This window comes from Rhinolophus hipposideros, assembly GCF_964194185.1.
Source record: "Rhinolophus hipposideros genome assembly, chromosome: 4".
In the NCBI taxonomy this organism is placed as follows: Eukaryota; Metazoa; Chordata; class Mammalia; order Chiroptera; family Rhinolophidae; genus Rhinolophus; species Rhinolophus hipposideros.
The window spans coordinates 122,092-141,445 of NC_138050.1; positions in this window are offsets into that span (position 1 = coordinate 122,092).

The window sequence follows — 19,354 nt, forward strand, 5'->3', positions numbered from 1 at the left end:
TGAGCACTGGGCGTTGGTCAAGGGCCCGAGCTAGGGCTAGTGGGAGCGGTAGGCGAAGCGCTGGGGTAGGCATAGGGTAAGGGCTGGGTGTCGGGGTAAACCTCGGAGTAGGCCTAGGGCCAGGAGTTTGAGCTGTGGCTAGGGGTAGGGATGTGGGTGGGCCTATGGGTAGAAGAAGCTGTAGGGCCAGGGGTAGGGGTAGGAACAGAGGTAGTGCTAGGCATAGGCCTAGGGCGAGGGGTAGTGCTCGGGGTAGGGTTAGGTGAAGGGCTAGTGGTTGGCAGAGGCCCACGGGCAGTGTTAGGGATAGGGCTCATGTTAGGCCTAGGACTAATGGTAGTGGTAGGGGTTGGCCGAGGTCTAGGGGTAGGTGTCACGGGAGGTCTTTGGGTAGTCTTAGGACTCGAAACAGGTGTAGGGGTGGATTAGGCTGTGGCTAAGTGTGGGTCCAGGGTGATTTCGTAGGACACGGGTTAGTGCTCTGGCTAACGGTAGGGCAAGGTGTACTATCAACGACAAACAAGTGCTATGCCTCGGACTAGATTGAGCACTGAGCGTTGGTCTGGAGCCCGAGCTAGGGCTAGTGGGAGCGGTAGGCGTAGCGCTGGGGTTGGCATAGGGCAAGGGGTGGGTGTCGGGGAAAATCTCGGTGTATTCTTAGGGCCATGAGTTGGAGCTGTGGCTAGGGGTACGGATGGGGGTGGGCATATAGGTAGGGGGAGCTGTAGGGCCAGGGGTCGGGGTAGGATCAGAGGTAGTGCTAGGCGTAGGCCTAGGGCGAGGGGTAGTGCTCAGGGTAGGGTTAGGTGAAGGGCTAGTGGTTGGCAAAGGCCTACGCGCAGTGTTAGGGTTAGGGCTCATGTTAGGCCTAGGACTAGTGGTAGTGGTAGCGGTTGGACGAGGGCTAGGTTTAGGTGTCACGAAAGGGCTCCGGGTAGTCCTAGAACTCGGAACAGGTGTAGGGCTGGATGAGAGTGTGGCTAAGGGTCGTTCCAGGGTGATTTCGTAGGACACGGGTTAGTGCTCTGCCTAACGGTATAGCAAGGTGTACTGGTCGGCGACGGGCGAGTGCTAGGACTCGGACTATAGTGAGCACTAAGCTTTGGTCTAGGGCTCGAGCTAGGGCTAGTGGGAGCGGTGGGCGTAGCGCTGGGGTAGGCATAGGGTAACGGGTGGGTGTCGGGGTAAACCAGGGAGTAGGCCTAGGGCCAGGAGTTGGAGCTGTGGCTAGGGGTAGGGATGGGGGTGGGCCTTTGGGTAGAAGAAGATGTAGGGCCAGGGGTAGGGGGAGGAACAGAGGTAGTGCTAGGCGTAGGCCTAGGGCGAGGGGTAGTGCTCGGGGTAGGGTTAGGTGAAGGGCTAGTGGTTGGCAGAGGCCCACGGGCAGTGTTAGGGATAGGGCTCATGTTAGGCCTAGGACTAATGGTAGTGGTAGGGGTTGGCCGAGGGCTAGGGGTAGCTGTCACGGGAGGTCTCCGGGTAGTCTTAGGACTCGAAACAGGTGTAGGGCTGGATTAGGCTGTGGCTAAGTGTGGGTCCAGGATGATTTCGTAGGAAACGGGTTAGTGCTCTGGCTAACGGTAGGGCAAGGTGTACTAGTCGGCGACAAACAAGTGCTATGCCTCGGACTAGAGTGAGCACTGGGCGTTGGTCTAGAGCCCGAGCTAGGGCTAGTGGGAGCGGTAGGCGTAGCGCTGGGGTAGGCATAGGGCCAGGGGTGGGTGTCGGGGTAAACCTCTGATTAGGCCTAGGGACAGGAGTTGGAGCTGTGGCTATGGGTAGGGATGTGGGTGGGCCAATGAATACGAGGAGCTGTAGGGCCAGGGGTCTGGGTAGGTTCAGAGGTAGTGCTAGGCGTAGGCCTAGTGCGAGGGGTAGTGCTCGGGGTAGGGTTAGGTGAAGGGCTAGTGGTTGGCAGAGGCCCACGAGCAGTGTTAGGGTTAGGGCTCATGTTAGGCCTAGGACTAATGGTAGTGGAAGGGGTTGGCCGAGGGCTAGGGGTAGGTGTCACGGGAGGGCTCCTGGTAGTCCTAGGATTCAGAAAAGGTGTAGAGCTGGATTAGGGTGTGGCTAAAGGTGTGTCCAGGGTGATTTCGTAGAACACGGGTTAGTGCTCTGGCTAACGGTAGGGCAAGGTGTACTGGTCGGCGACGGGGAAGTCCTAGGCCTCGGACTAGAGTGAGCACTGGGCGTTGGTCTAGGGCTTGAGCTAGGGCTAGTGAAAGCGGTAGGCATACCGCTGGGGTAGGCATAGGGCAAGGGGTGGGTGTCGGGGTAAACCTCGGATTTGGCCAAGGGCCAGGAGTTGGAGATGTGGCTAGGGGTAGGGATTAGTGTGGGCCTATGGGTAGGGGGATCTGTAGGGCCAGGAGTAGGGGTAGACCCAGAGGTAGTGCTAGGCGTAGGCCTAGGGCGAGGGGTAGTGCTCGGGGTAGGGTTAGGTGAAGGGCTAGTGGTTGGCAGAGGCCCAAGGGCATTGTTAGGGTTAGGGCTCATGTTAGGCCTAGGACTAGTGGTAGTGGTAGGGGTTGGCCGAAGGCTAGGCGTAGGTGTCACGGGAGGGCTCCGGGTACTCCTAGCACTCGGAACAGGTGTAGAGCTGGATTCGGGTGTGGCTAAGGGTGGGTCCAGAGTGATTTCGTTGAACACGGGTTAGTGCTCTACCTAACGGTAGGGCAAGGTGTACTGGTCGGCTACGGGTAAGTGCTAGGCCTCGGGCTAGAGTGAGCACTGGGCGTTGGTCTAGGGCCCGAGCTAGGCCTAGTGGGAGCGGTAGGCGTAGCGCTGGAGTAGGCATAGGGCAAGGGGTGGGTGTCGGGGTAAACCTCCCAGTAGGCCTAGGGCCAGGAGTTGGAGCTGTGGCTAGGGGTAGGGATGTGGGTGGGCCAATGGGTAGGAGGAGCTGTAGGGCCAGGGGTCGGGGTAGGATCAGAGGTAGTGCTAGGCGTAGGCCTAGGGCGACGGGTAGTGCTCGGGGTAGGGTTAGGTGAAGGGCTAGTGGTTGGCAGAGGCCCACGGGCAGTGTTAGGGTTAGGGCTCATGTTAGGCCTAGGACTAGTAGTGGTAGGGGTGGGCCGAGGGCTAGGGGTAGGTGTCACGGGAGGGCTCCGGGTAGTCCGAGGACTCGAAACAGGTGTAGGGCTGGATTAGGGTGTGGCTAAAGGTGTGTCCAGGGTGATTTTGTAGGACACAGGTTAATGCTCTGGCTAACGGTAGGGCAAGGTTTACTGGTTGGCGACGGGCAAGTCCTAGGCCTCGGACTAGAGTGAGCACTGGGCGTTGGTCTAGGGCTTGAGCTAGGGCTAGTGAAAGCGGTAGGCATAGCACTGGGGTAGGCATAGGGCAAGGGGTGGGTGTCGGGGTAAACCTCGGAGTAGGCCTAGGGCCAGGAATTTATAGCTGTGGCTAGGGGTAGGGATGAGGGTGGGCCTATAGGTAGGGGGATCTGTAAGGCCAGGGGTAGGGGTAGACCCAGAGTTAATGCTAGGCGTAGGCCTAGGGCGAGGGGTAGTGCTCGGGGTAGGGTTAGGTGAAGGGTTAGTGGTTGGCAGAGGCCCACGGGCAGTGTTAGGGTTAGGGCTCATGTTAGGCCTAGGACTAGTGGTAGTGGTAGGGGTTGGCCGAGGGCTAGGGGTAGGTGTCACGGGAGGGCTCCGGGTACTCCTAGCACTCGGAACAGGTGTAGGGCTGGATTCGGGTGTGGCTAAGGGTGGGTCCAGAGTGATTTCTTAGGACACGGGTTAGTGTTCTGGCTAACGGTAGGGCAAGGTGTACTGGTCGGCGACGGGCAAGTGCTAGGCCTCAAACTAGAGTTAGCACTGGGCGTTGGTCTAGGGCCCAAGCTAGGGCTAGTGGGAGCGGTAGGCGTAGCGCTGGGGTAGGTATAGGGCAAGGGGTGGGTGTCGGGGTAAACCTCGGAGTAGGCCTAGGGGCAGGAGTTAAAGGTGTGGCTAGGGTTAGGGATGGGGGTGGGCCCTTGGGTAAGGGGAGCTGTAGGGCCAGGGGTAGGGGTAGGACAAGAGGTAGTGCTAGGGGTAGGCCTAGGGTGAGGGGTAGTGCTCGGGGTAGGGTTACTTGAAGGGCTAGTGGTTGGCAGAGACCCACGGGCAGTGTTATGTTTAGGGCTCATATTAGGCCTAGAACTAGTGGTAGTGGTAGGGGTTGGATGAGGGCTAGGGGTAGGTGTCACGGGAGGGCTCCGTGTAGTCCTAGGAATCGGAACGGGTGTAGGGCTGGATTAGGGTGTGGTAAGGGTGGGTCCAGGGTGATTTCGTAGGACACGGGTTAGTGCTCTGGCTAACGGTAGGGCAAGGTGTACTGGTCGGCTTCGGGCAAGTGGTAGGTTTCAGAATAGAAGGAGCAGTGGGCGTTGGTCTAGGGCCCAAGCTAGGTTTAGTGGGAGCGGTAGGCGTAGCACTGGGGTAGGCATAGGGCAAGGGGTGGGTGTCGGGGTAAACCTCGGAGTAGGCTTTGGGCCAGGAGTAGGAGTTGTGCCTAGGTGTAGGGTTGGAGGTGGTCCTATGGGTAGGGGGAGCTGTAGGTCCAGGGGTAGGGGTAGGATCAGAGGTAGTGCTAGGTGTAAACCTAGGGCGTGGGGTAGTGCTCGGGGTAGGTTTAGGTGAAGGGCTAGTGGTTGGCAGAGGCCCACGGGCCGTGTTAGGTTTAGGGCTCATGTTAGGCCTAGGACTAGTGGTAGTGGTAGGGGTTTGCAGAGGGCTAGGGATATGTGTCACAGGAGGGCTTTGGGTAGTCCTAGGACTCGGAACGGGTGTACGGCTGGATTAGGGTGTGGTAAGGGTGGGTCCAGGGTGATTTCGTAAAACACGGGTTAGTGCTCTGGCTAACGGTAGGGCAAGGTGTACTGGTCGGCGTCGAACATTGATAAGCCTCGGACTCGAGGGAGCACTGGGCGTTGGTCTAGGGCCCGAGCTAGGGCTACTGGGAGTGGTAGTCGTAGCACTGGGGTAGGCATAGGGCAATGGGTGGGTGTCGAGGTAAACCTCGGAGTAGGCTTTGGGCCAGGAGTTGGAGTTGTGGCTAGGGGTAGGGATGGGGGTGGGCCTATGGGTAGGGGTAGCTGTAGGGCCAGGGGTAGGGGTAGGACCAGAGGTAGTGCTAGGCGTAGGCCTAGGGCGAGGGGTAGCGCTCGAGGTAACCTAACCCTAATCCTAACCCTAACCCTAAACGTAACCCTAACACTAACCCTAACCCTAACCCCTAACCCTAACCCTATCCCTAACCCTAACCCGAAACCTAACACCAACCCTAACCCTAACCCTAACCCTAACCCTAACACCAAACCTAACCCTAACCCTAACCCTAAACCCTAACCCTAACCCTAACCCTAACCCTAACCCTAACAAGGGCAAGGTGTACTGGTCAACGACGGGCAAGTTCTAGGCCTCGGACTAGAGGAAGCCATGGGCGTTGGTCTAGGGTCCAGCTAGGGCTAGTGGGAGCGGTAGGCTTAGCGCTGGGATAGGCATAGGGCAAGGGCTGGGTGTCGGGGTAAACCTCGGAGTAGGCCTAGGGGCAGGATTTGGACCTGTGGCTAGGGGTAGTGATGAGGGTGGGCCTAAGGGTAGGGGGAGCTGTATGGCCAGGGGTAGGGATAGGACCGGAGGTAGTGCTAGGCGTAGGCGTAGGGCGAGAAGTCGTGCTCGGGGTAGCGTTCGGTGAAGGGCTAGTGGTTGGCAGAGGCCCACGGGTAGTATCTGGGTTGGGGCTCATGTTAGCTCTGGCCTAGTGGTAGTGGTAGGGGTTGGCCGAGGTCTAGGGGTAGGTGTCACGGGAGGGCTCCGGGTAGTCCTAGGACTCAAAACAGGTGTAGGGCTGGGTTAGGGTGTGGCTAAGGGTGGGTCCAGGGTGATTTCGTAGGACACGGGTTAGTGCTCTGGCTAACGGTAGGGTAAGGTGTACTGGTAGGCGACGGGCAAGTGCTAGGACTCGGACTAGAGTGAACACTAAGCGTTGGTCAAGGGCCCGAGCTAGGGCTAGTGGGAGCGGTAGGCGAAGCGCTGGGGTAGGCATAGGGCAAGGGGTGGGTGTCGGGGTAAACCTCGGAGTAGCCCGAGGGCCAGGAGTTGAAGCTGTGGCTAGGGGTAGTGATGAGGGTGGGAGTAAGGGTAGGGGCAGCTGTAGGGCCAGGGGTAGGGGTAGGACAGGAGGTAGTGCTAGGCGTAGGCCTAGGGCGAGGGGTCGTGCTCGGGGTAGGGTTAGGTGAAGGGCTAGTGGTTGGCAGAGGCCCACGGGTAGTGTCAGGGTTGGAAATCATGTTAGGCGTAGGCGTAGTAGTAGTGGTAGGGGTTGGCCGAGGGCTAGGTGTAGGTGTCACGGGAGGTCTCCGGGTAGTCCTAGGACTCGAAACAGGTGTAGGGTTGGATTAGGGTGTGGCTAAGGGTGGGTCCAGGGTGATTTCGTAGGACACGGGTTAGTGCTCTGGCTAACGGTAGGGCAAGGTGTACTGGTCGGCGACGGGCAAGTGCTAGGACTCGGACTAGAGTGAGCACTGGGCGTTGGTCAAGGGCCCGAGCTAGGGCTAGTGGGAGCGGTAGGCGAAGCGCTGGCGTAGGCATAGGGTAAGGGGTGGGTGTCGGGGTAAACCTCGGAGTAGGCCTAGGGCCAGGAGTTTGAGCTGTGGCTAGGGGTAGGGATGGGGGTGGGCCTATGGGTAGAAGAAGCTGTAGGGCCAGGGGTAGGGGGAGGAACAGAGTTAGTGCTAGGCGTAGGCCTAGGGCGAGGGGTAGTGCTCGGGGTAGGGTTAGGTGAAGGGCTAGTGGTTGGCAGAGGCCCACGGGCAGTGTTAGGGATAGGGCTCATGTTAGGCCTAGGACTAGTGGTAGTGTAGGGGTTGGCCGAGGGCTAGGGGTAGGTGTCACGGGAGGGCTCCGGGTAGTCTTAGGACTCGAAACAGGTGTATGGCTGGATTAGGCTGTGGCTAAGGGTGGGTCCAAGGTGATTTCGTAGGACACGGGTTAGTGCTCTGGCTAACGGTAGGGCAAGGTTTACTGGTCGGCGACAGGCAAGTGCTAGGCCTCAAACTAGAGTTAGCACTGGGCGTTGGTCTAGGGCCCGAGCTAGGGCTAGTGGGAGCGGTAGGCGTAGCGCTGGGGTAGGCATAGGGCAAGGGGTGGGTGTCGGGGTAAACCTCGGAGTAGGCTTAGGGACAGGAGTTGGAGATGTGGCTAGGGGTAGGGATGGGAATGGGCCTATGGGTAGGGGGATCTGTAGGGCCAGGTGTCGGGGTAGGAGCAGAGGTAGTGGTAGGCGTAGGCCTAGGGCGAGGGGTAGTGCTCGGGGTAGGGTTAGGTGAAGGGCTAGAGGTTGGCAGAGGCCCACGGGCAGTGTTAGGCTTAGGGCTCATGTTAGGCCTAGGACTAGTAGTGGTAGGGGTTGGCCGAGGGCTAGGTTTAGGTGTCACGAAAGGGCTCCGGGTAGTCCTAGCATACAAAATAGGTGTAGGGCTGGATTAGAGTGTGGCTAAGGGTGGGTCCAGGGTGATTTCGTAGGACACGGTTTAGTGCTCTGGCTAACGGTAGGGCAAGGTTTACTGGTCGGCGACAGGCAAGTGCTAGGCCTCAAACTAGAGTTAGCACTGGGCGTTGGTCTAGGGCCCGAGCTAGGGCTAGTGGGAGCGGTAGGCGTAGCGCTGGGGTAGGCATAGGGCAAGGGGTGGGTGTCGGGTTAAACCTCGGAGTAGGCATAGGGCCAGGAGTTAAAGCTGTGGCTAGGGGTAGGGATGGGGGTGGGCCTTTGGGTAGGGGGAGCTGAAGGCCAGGGGTAGAGGTAGGACCAGAGGTAGTGCTAGGCGTAGGCCTAGGGTGAGGGGTAGTGCTCGGCGTATGGTTAGGTGAAGGGCTAGTGGTTGGCAGAGACCCACGGGCAGTGTTAGTGTTAGGGCTCATGTTAGGCCTAGGACTAGTGGTAGTGGTAGGGGTTGGCCGAGGGCTAGGGTAGGTGTCACGGGAGAGCTCCGGGTAGTCTTAGGACTCGAAACAGGTGTAGGGCTGGATTAGGGTGTGGCTAAGAGTGGGTCCAGGGTGATTTCGTAGGACACGGTTCAGTGCTTTGGCTAACGGTAGGGCAAGGTGTACTGGTCGGCGACGGGCAAGTGCTAGGCCTCGGACTAGAGTGAGCACTGGGCGTTGGTCTAGGGCTCGAGCTAGGGCCAGTGGAAACGGTAGGCGTAGCGCTGGGGTAAGCATAGGGCAAGAGGTGGGTGTCGGGGTAAACCTCGGAGTAGGCCTATGCCAGGATTTGGAGCTGCGGCTACGGGTAGTGATGAGGGTGGGCCTAAGGGTAGGGGGAGCTGTAGGGCCAGGGGTAGGGGTAGGTCAGGAGGTAGTGCTAGGCGTAGGCCTAGGGCAAGCGGTCGTGCTCGGGGTAGGGTTAGGTGAAGGGCTAGTGGTTGGCAGAGGCCCACGGGTAGTGTCAGGGTTGGAAATCATGTTAGGCGTAGGCGTAGTGGTAGTGGTAGGGGTTGGCCGAGGGCTAGGCGTAGGTGTCACGGGAGGTCTCCGGGTAGTCCTAGGACTCGAAACAGGTGTAGGGTTGGATTAGGGTGTGGCTAAGGGTGGGTCCAGGGTGATTTAGTAGGACACGGGTTAGTGCTCTGGCTAACGGTAGGGCAAGGTGTACTGGTCGGCGACGGGCAAGTGCTAGGACTCGGACTAGAGTGAGCACTGGGCGTTGGTCAAGGGCCCGAGCTAGGGCTAGTGGGAGCGGTAGGCGAAGCGCTGGGGTAGGCATAGGGTAAGGGGTGGGTGTCGGGGTAAACCTCGGAGTAGGCCTAGGGCCAGGAATTTGAGCTGTGGCTAGGGGTAGGGATGGGGGTGGGCCTATGGGTAGAAGAAGCTGTAGGGCCAGGGGTAGGGGGAGGAACAGAGTTAGTGCTAGGCGTAGGCCTAGGGCGAGGGGTAGTGCTCGGGGTAGGGTTAGGTGAAGGGCTAGTGGTTGGCAGAGGCCCACGGGCAGTGTTAGGGATAGGGCTCATGTTAGGCCTAGGACTAGTGGTAGTGTAGGGGTTGGCCGAGGGCTAGGGGTAGGTGTCACGGGAGGGCTCCGGGTAGTCTTAGGACTAGAAACAGGTGTAGGGCTGGATTAGGCTGTGGCTAAGGGTGGGTCCAAGGTGATTTCGTAGGACACGGGTTAGTGCTCTGGCTAACGGTAGGGCAAGGTGTACTGGTCGGCGACGGACAAGTGCTATGCCTCGGACTAGAGGGAGCACTGGGCGTTGGTCTAGAGCCCGATCAAGGGCTAGTGGGAGCGGTAGGCGTAGCGCTGGCGTAGGTATAGGGCAAGGGGTGGGTGTCGGGGTAAACCTCGGAGTAGGCTTAGGGACAGGAGTTGGAGATGTGGCTAGGGGTAGGGATGGGAATGGGCCTATGGGTAGGGGGAGCTGTAGGGCCAGGTGTCGGGTAGGAGCAGAGGTAGTGGTAGGCGTAGGCCTAGGGCGAGGGGTAGTGCTCGGGGTAGGGTTAGGTGAAGGGCTAGAGGTTGGCAGAGGCCCACGGGCAGTGTTAGGCTTAGGGCTCATGTTAGGCCTAGGACTAGTAGTGGTAGGGGTTGGCCGAGGGCTAGGTTTAGGTGTCACGAAAGGGCTCCGGGTAGTCCTAGCATACAAAATAGGTGTAGGGCTGGATTAGAGTGTGGCTAAGGGTGGGTCCAGGGTGATTTCGTAGGACACGGTTTAGTGCTCTGGCTAACGGTAGGGCAAGGTTTACTGGTCGGCGACAGGCAAGTGCTAGGCCTCAAACTAGAGTTAGCACTAAGCGTTGGTCTAGGGCCCGAGCTAGGGCTAGTGGGAGCGGTAGGCGTAGCGCTGGGGTAGGCATAGGGCAAGGGGTGGGTGTCGGGTTAAACCTCGGAGTAGGCATAGGGCCAGGAGTTAAAGCTGTGGCTAGGGGTAGGGATGGGGGTGGGCCTTTGGGTAGGGGGAGCTGAAGGCCAGGGGTAGGGGTAGGACCAGAGGTAGTGCTAGGCGTAGGCCTAGGGTGAGGGGTAGTGCTCGGCGTATGGTTAGGTGAAGGGCTAGTGGTTGGCAGAGACCCACGGGCAGTGTTAGTGTTAGGGCTCATGTTAGGCCTAGGACTAGTGGTAGTGGTAGGGGTTGGCCGAGGGCTAGGGTAGGTGTCACGGGAGAGTTCCGGGTAGTCTTAGGACTCGAAACAGGTGTAGGGCTGGATTAGGGTGTGGCTAAGAGTGGGTCCAGGGTGATTTCGTAGGACACGGTTCAGTGCTTTGGCTAACGGTAGGGCAAGGTGTACTGGTCGGCGACGGGCAAGTGCTAGGCCTCGGACTAGAGTGAGCACTGGGCGTTGGTCTAGGGCTCGAGCTAGGGCCAGTGGAAACGGTAGGCGTAGCGCTGGGGTAAGCATAGGGCAAGAGGTGGGTGTCGGGGTAAACCTCGGAGTAGGCCTATGCCAGGATTTGGAGCTGCGGCTACGGGTAGTGATGAGGGTGGGCCTAAGGGTAGGGGGAGCTGTAGGGCCAGGGGTAGGGGTAGGACAGGAGGTAGTGCTAGGCGTAGGCCTAGGGCAAGCGGTCGTGCTCGGGGTAGGGTTAGGTGAAGGGCTAGTGGTTGGCAGAGGCCCACGGGTAGTGTCAGGGTTGGAAATCATGTTAGGCGTAGGCGTAGTGGTAGTGGTAGGGGTTGGCCGAGGGCTAGGGGTAGGTGTCACGGGAGGTCTCCGGGTAGTACTAGGACTCGAAACAGGTGTAGGGCTGGATGAGAGTGTGGCTAAGGGTCGTTCCAGGGTGATTTCGTAGTTCACGGGTTAGTGCTCTGGCTAACGGTAGGGCAAGGTGTACTAGTCGGCGACAAACAAGTGCTATGCCTCACACTAGAGTGAGCACTGGGCGTTGGTCTGGAGCCCGAGCTAGGGCTAGTGGGAGCGGTAGGCGTAGCGCTGGGGTTGGCATAGGGCAAGGGGTGGGTGTCGGGGAAAATCTCGGTGTATTCTTAGGGTCAGGAGTTGGAGCTGTGGCTAGGGGTACGGATGGGGGTGGGCATATAGGTAGGGGGAGCTGTAGGGCCAGGGGTCGGGGTAGGATCAGAGGTAGTGCTAGGCGTAGGCCTAGGGCGAGGGGTAGTGCTCAGGGTAGGGTTAGGTGAAGGGCTAGTGGTTGGCAAAGGCCTACGGGCAGTGTTAGGGTTAGGGCTCATGTTAGGCCTAGGACTAGTGGTAGTGGTAGCAGTTGGACGAGGGCTAGGTTTAGGTGTCACGAAAGGGCTCCGGGTAGTCCTAGAACTCGGAACAGGTGTAGGGCTGGATGAGAGTGTGGCTAAGGGTCGTTCCAGGGTGATTTCGTAGTTCACGGGTTAGTGCTCTGCCTAACGGTAGGGCAAGTTGTACTGGTCGGCGACGGGCGAGTGCTAGGACTCGGACTATAGTGAGCACTGGGCTTTGGTCTGGAGCCCGAGCTAGGGCTAGTGGGAGCGGTGGGCGTAGCGCTGGGGTAGGCATAGGGTAAGGGGTGGGTGTCGGGGTAAACCAGGGAGTAGGCCTAGGGCCAGGAGTTGGAGCTGTGGCTAGGGGTAGGGATGGGGGTGGGCCTTTGGGTAGAAGAAGATGTAGGGCCAGGGGTAGGGGTAGGAACAGAGGTAGTGCTAGGCGTAGGCCTAGGGCGAGGGGTATTGCTCGGGGTAGGGTTAGGTGAAGGGCTAGTGGTTGGTAGAGGCCCACGGGCAGTGTTAGGGATAGGGCTCATGTTAGGCCTAGGACTAATGGTAGTGGTAGGGGTTGGCCGAGGGCTAGGGGTAGGTGTCACGTGAGGTCTCCGGGTAGTCTTAGGACTCGAAACAGGTGTAGGGCTGGATTAGGGTGTGGTAAGGGTGGGTCCAGGGTGATTTCGTAGGACACGGGTTAGTGCTCTGGCTAACGGTAGGGCAAGGTGTACTGGTCGGCTTCGGGCAAGTGGTAGGTTTCAGAATAGAAGGAGCAGTGGGCGTTGGTCTAGGGCCCAAGCTAGGTTTAGTGGGAGCGGTAGGCGTAGCACTGGGGTAGGCATAGGGCAAGGGGTGGGTGTCGGGGTAAACCTCGGAGTAGGCTTTGGGCCAGGAGTAGGAGTTGTGCCTAGGTGTAGGGTTGGAGGTGGTCCTATGGGTAGGGGGAGCTGTAGGTCCAGGGGTAGGGGTAGGATCAGAGGTAGTGCTAGGTGTAAACCTAGGGCGTGGGGTAGTGCTCGGGGTAGGTTTAGGTGAAGGGCTAGTGGTTGGCAGAGGCCCACGGGCCGTGTTAGGTTTAGGGCTCATGTTAGGCCTAGGACTAGTGGTAGTGGTAGGGGTTTGCAGAGGGCTAGGGATATGTGTCACAGGAGGGCTTTGGGTAGTCCTAGGACTCGGAACGGGTGTACGGCTGGATTAGGGTGTGGTAAGGGTGGGTCCAGGGTGATTTCGTAAAACACGGGTTAGTGCTCTGGCTAACGGTAGGGCAAGGTGTACTGGTCGGCGTCGAACATTGATAAGCCTCGGACTCGAGGGAGCACTGGGCGTTGGTCTAGGGCCCGAGCTAGGGCTACTGGGAGCGGTAGTCGTAGCACTGGGGTAGGCATAGGGCAATGGGTGGGTGTCGAGGTAAACCTCGGAGTAGGCTTTGGGCCAGGAGTTGGAGTTGTGGCTAGGGGTAGGGATGGGGGTGGGCCTATGGGTAGGGGTAGCTGTAGGGCCAGGGGTAGGGGTAGGACCAGAGGTAGTGCTAGGCGTAGGCCTAGGGCGAGGGGTAGCGCTCGAGGTAACCTAACCCTAATCCTAACCCTAACCCTAAACGTAACCCTAACACTAACCCTAACCCTAACCCCTAACCCTAACCCTAACCCTAACCCTAACCCGAAACCTAACACCAACCCTAACCCTAACCCTAACCCTAACCCTAACACCAAACCTAACCCTAACCCTAACCCTAAACCCTAACCCTAACCCTAACCCTAACCCTAACCCTAACCCTAACAAGGGCAAGGTGTACTGGTCAACGACGGGCAAGTTCTAGGCCTCGGACTAGAGGAAGCCATGGGCGTTGGTCTAGGGTCCAGCTAGGGCTAGTGGGAGCGGTAGGCTTAGCGCTGGGATAGGCATAGGGCAAGGGCTGGGTGTCGGGGTAAACCTCGGAGTAGGCCTAGGGGCAGGATTTGGACCTGTGGCTAGGGGTAGTGATGAGGGTGGGCCTAAGGGTAGGGGGAGCTGTATGGCCAGGGGTAGGGATAGGACCGGAGGTAGTGCTAGGCGTAGGCGTAGGGCGAGAAGTCGTGCTCGGGGTAGGGTTCGGTGAAGGGCTAGTGGTTGGCAGAGGCCCACGGGTAGTATCTGGGTTGGGGCTCATGTTAGCTCTGGCCTAGTGGTAGTGGTAGGGGTTGGCCGAGGTCTAGGGGTAGGTGTCACGGGAGGGCTCCGGGTAGTCCTAGGACTCAAAACAGGTGTAGGGCTGGGTTAGGGTGTGGCTAAGGGTGGGTCCAGGGTGATTTCGTAGGACACGGGTTAGTGCTCTGGCTAACGGTAGGGTAAGGTGTACTGGTAGGCGACGGGCAAGTGCTAGGACTCGGACTAGAGTGAACACTAAGCGTTGGTCAAGGGCCCGAGCTAGGGCTAGTGGGAGCGGTAGGCGAAGCGCTGGGGTAGGCATAGGGCAAGGGGTGGGTGTCGGGGTAAACCTCGGAGTAGCCCGAGGGCCAGGAGTTGAAGCTGTGGCTAGGGGTAGTGATGAGGGTGGGCCTAAGGGTAGGGGCAGCTGTAGGGCCAGGGGTAGGGGTAGGACAGGAGGTAGTGCTAGGCGTAGGCCTAGGGCGAGGGGTCGTGCTCGGGGTAGGGTTAGGTGAAGGGCTAGTGGTTGGCAGAGGCCCACGGGTAGTGTCAGGGTTGGAAATCATGTTAGGCGTAGGCGTAGTAGTAGTGGTAGGGGTTGGCCGAGGGCTAGGTGTAGGTGTCACGGGAGGTCTCCGGGTAGTCCTAGGACTCGAAACAGGTGTAGGGTTGGATTAGGGTGTGGCTAAGGGTGGGTCCAGGGTGATTTCGTAGGACACGGGTTAGTGCTCTGGCTAACGGTAGGGCAAGGTGTACTGGTCGGCGACGGGCAAGTGCTAGGACTCGGACTAGAGTGAGCACTGGGCGTTGGTCAAGGGCCCGAGCTAGGGCTAGTGGGAGCGGTAGGCGAAGCGCTGGCGTAGGCATAGGGTAAGGGGTGGGTGTCGGGGTAAACCTCGGAGTAGGCCTAGGGCCAGGAGTTTGAGCTGTGGCTAGGGGTAGGGATGGGGGTGGGCCTATGGGTAGAAGAAGCTGTAGGGCCAGGGGTAGGGGGAGGAACAGAGTTAGTGCTAGGCGTAGGCCTAGGGCGAGGGGTAGTGCTCGGGGTAGGGTTAGGTGAAGGGCTAGTGGTTGGCAGAGGCCCACGGGCAGTGTTAGGGATAGGGCTCATGTTAGGCCTAGGACTAGTGGTAGTGTAGGGGTTGGCCGAGGGCTAGGGGTAGGTGTCACGGGAGGGCTCCGGGTAGTCTTAGGACTCGAAACAGGTGTATGGCTGGATTAGGCTGTGGCTAAGGGTGGGTCCAAGGTGATTTCGTAGGACACGGGTTAGTGCTCTGGCTAACGGTAGGGCAAGGTTTACTGGTCGGCGACAGGCAAGTGCTAGGCCTCAAACTAGAGTTAGCACTGGGCGTTGGTCTAGGGCCCGAGCTAGGGCTAGTGGGAGCGGTAGGCGTAGCGCTGGGGTAGGCATAGGGCAAGGGGTGGGTGTCGGGGTAAACCTCGGAGTAGGCTTAGGGACAGGAGTTGGAGATGTGGCTAGGGGTAGGGATGGGAATGGGCCTATGGGTAGGGGGATCTGTAGGGCCAGGTGTCGGGGTAGGAGCAGAGGTAGTGGTAGGCGTAGGCCTAGGGCGAGGGGTAGTGCTCGGGGTAGGGTTAGGTGAAGGGCTAGAGGTTGGCAGAGGCCCACGGGCAGTGTTAGGCTTAGGGCTCATGTTAGGCCTAGGACTAGTAGTGGTAGGGGTTGGCCGAGGGCTAGGTTTAGGTGTCACGAAAGGGCTCCGGGTAGTCCTAGCATACAAAATAGGTGTAGGGCTGGATTAGAGTGTGGCTAAGGGTGGGTCCAGGGTGATTTCGTAGGACACGGTTTAGTGCTCTGGCTAACGGTAGGGCAAGGTTTACTGGTCGGCGACAGGCAAGTGCTAGGCCTCAAACTAGAGTTAGCACTGGGCGTTGGTCTAGGGCCCGAGCTAGGGCTAGTGGGAGCGGTAGGCGTAGCGCTGGGGTAGGCATAGGGCAAGGGGTGGGTGTCGGGTTAAACCTCGGAGTAGGCATAGGGCCAGGAGTTAAAGCTGTGGCTAGGGGTAGGGATGGGGGTGGGCCTTTGGGTAGGGGGAGCTGAAGGCCAGGGGTAGAGGTAGGACCAGAGGTAGTGCTAGGCGTAGGCCTAGGGTGAGGGGTAGTGCTCGGCGTATGGTTAGGTGAAGGGCTAGTGGTTGGCAGAGACCCACGGGCAGTGTTAGTGTTAGGGCTCATGTTAGGCCTAGGACTAGTGGTAGTGGTAGGGGTTGGCCGAGGGCTAGGGTAGGTGTCACGGGAGAGCTCCGGGTAGTCTTAGGACTCGAAACAGGTGTAGGGCTGGATTAGGGTGTGGCTAAGAGTGGGTCCAGGGTGATTTCGTAGGACACGGTTCAGTGCTTTGGCTAACGGTAGGGCAAGGTGTACTGGTCGGCGACGGGCAAGTGCTAGGCCTCGGACTAGAGTGAGCACTGGGCGTTGGTCTAGGGCTCGAGCTAGGGCCAGTGGAAACGGTAGGCGTAGCGCTGGGGTAAGCATAGGGCAAGAGGTGGGTGTCGGGGTAAACCTCGGAGTAGGCCTATGCCAGGATTTGGAGCTGCGGCTACGGGTAGTGATGAGGGTGGGCCTAAGGGTAGGGGGAGCTGTAGGGCCAGGGGTAGGGGTAGGTCAGGAGGTAGTGCTAGGCGTAGGCCTAGGGCAAGCGGTCGTGCTCGGGGTAGGGTTAGGTGAAGGGCTAGTGGTTGGCAGAGGCCCACGGGCAGTGTTAGGGATAGGGCTCATGTTAGGCCTAGGACTAGTGGTAGTGTAGGGGTTGGCCGAGGGCTAGGGGTAGGTGTCACGGGAGGGCTCCGGGTAGTCCTAGGACTCCGAACGGATGTGGGCATGATTAGGGTGTGGCTAATGGTAGGTCCAGGGTGATTTCGTAGGACACGGGTTAGTGCTCTGGCTATCGGTAGGGCAAGGTGTACCGGTTGGCGACAGGCACGTGCTAGGCTTCGGACTAGAGTGAGCACTGGGCGTTGGTCTAGGGCCCGAGGTAGGGCTAGTGGGAGCGGTAGGCGTAGCGCTGGGGTAGGCAAAGGGCAAGGGGTGGGTGTCGGGGTAAACCTCGGAGTAAGCCTAGGACCAGGAGTGGGAGCTGTGGCTAAGGGTAGGGATGGGGGTGGGCCTATGGGTAGGGGGAGCTGTACGGACAGGGGTAGGGGTAGGACCAGAGGTAGTGCTAGGCGTAGGCCTAGGGCGAGGGGTAGTGCTTGGGGTAACCTCACCCTAACCCTAACCCTAACACTAACCCTAACCCGAACCCTAACCCTAACACCAACCCTAACCCTAACCCTAAACCTATACCTAACACCAACCCTAACCCTAACCCTAACCCTAACACTAATCCTAAACCTATACCTAACACCAACCCTAACCCTAACCCTAACTCTAACCCTAACATCAACCCTAACCCTAACCCAAACCCTAACCCTATACCTAACACCAACCCTAACCCTAACCCTAACCCTAACCCTAACCCTAACACCAACCCTAACCCTAACCCTAACGCTATACCTAACACCAAACCTAACCCTAACCCTAACACCAACTCTAACAATAACCCTAACCCTAACCCTAACCCTATACCTAACACCAACCCTAACCCCAACCCTAACCCTAACCCTAACACCAACCCTAACCCTAACCCTAACCCTAAACCCTAACCCTAACCATAACCCTAACCCTAACCCTAAACCTAACCCTAACCCTAACACCAACCCTAACCCTAACCCTAACCCTAACCCTAACCGTAAACCAAACACCAACCCTAACCCTAACCCTAACCCTAACCCTAACAAGGGCAAGGTGTACTGGTCAGCGACGGGCAAGTCTAGGCCTCGGACTAGAGGGAGGCATGGGCGTTGGTCTAGGGCCCGAGCCTGGGCTAGAGGGAGCGGTAGGCATAGCGCTGGGGTAGGCATAGGGCAAGGGGTGTGTGTCGGTGTCAACCTCGGAGTAGACCTAGTGCCAGGAGTTGGAGCTGTGGCTAGGGGTAGGGATGGGGGTGGGCTTATGGGTAGGGGGAGCTGTAGGGCCAGGGGTAGGGGTAGGACCAGAGGTAGTGCTAGGCGTATGCCTAGGGCGAGGGGTAGTGCTCGGGGTAACCTAACCGTAACCCTAACCCTAAACCTAACCCTAACCCTAACCCTAACACCAACCCTAACCCTAACCCTAACCCTAACACTAACCCTAAACCTAACACCAACCCTAACCCTAACCCTAACCCTAACCCTAACTAGGGCAAAGTGTACTGGTCAGCGACGGGCAAGTTCTAGGCCTCGGACTAGAGGGAGCCATGGGCGTTGGTCTAGTGCCCGAGCTAGGGCTAGTGGGTGCGATAGGCGTAGCGCTGGGGTAGGCATAGGGCAAGGGGTGGGTGTCGGGGTAAACCTCAGAGTAGGCTTTGGGTCAGGAGTTGGAGTTGTGGCTAGGGGTAGGGATTGGGGTGGGCCTATGGGTAGGGGGAGCTGTAGGGCCAGGGGTAGGGGTAGGCCCAGAGGTAGTGCTAGGCGTAGGCCTAGGGCGAGGGGTAGTGCTCGGGGTAGGGTTTGGTGAAGGGCTACTGGTTGGCAGAGGCCCACCGGCAGTGTTAGGGTTAGGGCTCATGTTAGGCCTAGGACTAGTGGTAGTGGTAGGGGATGGCCGAGGGCTAAGGGTAGGTGTCACGGGAGGGCTCCGGGTAGTCCTAGGACTCCGAACGGATGTGGGGCATGATTAGGGTGTGGCTAATGGTGGGTCCAGGGTGATTTCGTAGGACACGGGTTATTGCTCTGGCTATCGGTAGGCGAGGTGTACTGGTCGGCGACGGGCAAGTGTTAGGCTTCGGACTAGAGTGAGCACTGGGCGTTGGTCTAGGGCCCGAGGTAGGGCTAGTGGGAGCGGTAGGCATAGCGCTGGGGTAGGCAAAGGGCAAGGGGTGGGTGTCGGGGTAAACTACGGAGTAGGCCTAGGACCAGGAGTGGGAGCTGTGGCTAGGGATGGGGATGGGGGTGGGACTATGGGTAGGGGGAGCTGTAGGGCCAGGGGTAGGGGTAGGACCAGAGGTAGTGCTAGGCGTAGGCCTAGGGCGAGGGGTAGTGCTCGGGGTAACCTAACCGTAAACCTAACCCTAACCCTAACACTAACCCTAACCCTAACACCAACCCTCACCCTAACCCTAACCCTAACCCTAAACCTAACACCAACCCTAACCCTAACCCAAACCCTAACCCTAACACCAACCCTAACCCTAACCCTAACCCTAAACCCTAACCCTGACCCTAACCCTAACCCTAACCCTAACCCTAACCTTAAACCTAACACCAACCCTAACCCTAAACCTAACCCTAACCGTAACCCTAACCCTAACACCAACCCTAACCCTAACCCTAACCCTAACCCTAACCCTAACCCTAAACCTAACACCAACCCTAACTCTAACCCTAACCCTAACCCTAACAAGGGCAAGGTGTACTGGTCAGCGACGGGCAAGTCTAGGCCTCGGACTAAAGGGAGCCATGGGCGTTGGTCTAGGGCCCGAGCCTGGGCTAGTGGGAGCGGTAGGCATAGCGCTGGGGTAGGCATAAGGCAAGGGGTGTGTGTTGGGGTAAACCTCGGAGTAGGCCTAGTGCCAGGAGTTGGAGCTGTGGCTAGGGGTAGGGATGGGGGTGGGCCTATAAGTAGGGGGAGCTGTAGGGCCAGGAGAAGCGGTAGGACCAGAGGTAGTGCTAGGCGTTAGCCTATGGCGAGGTGTAGTGCCCTGGGTAGGGTTAGGTGAAGGGCTTGTGGTTGGCTGATGCCCACGGGCAGTGTTAGTCTTAGGGCTCATGTTAGGCCTAGGACTAGTGGTAGTGGTAGGGGTTGGCCGTGGACTAGGGGTAGGTGTCACGGGAGGGCTCCGTGTAGTCCTAGGACTCAAAACGGGTGTAGGGCTGGATTAGGGTGTGGTAAGGGTGGGTCCAGGGTGATTTCGTAGGACACGGGTTAGTGCTCTGGCTAACGGTAGGGCAAGGTGTACCGGTTGGCGACGAGCAAGTGCAAGGCTTCGGACTAGAGTGAGCACTGGGCGTTGGTCTAGGG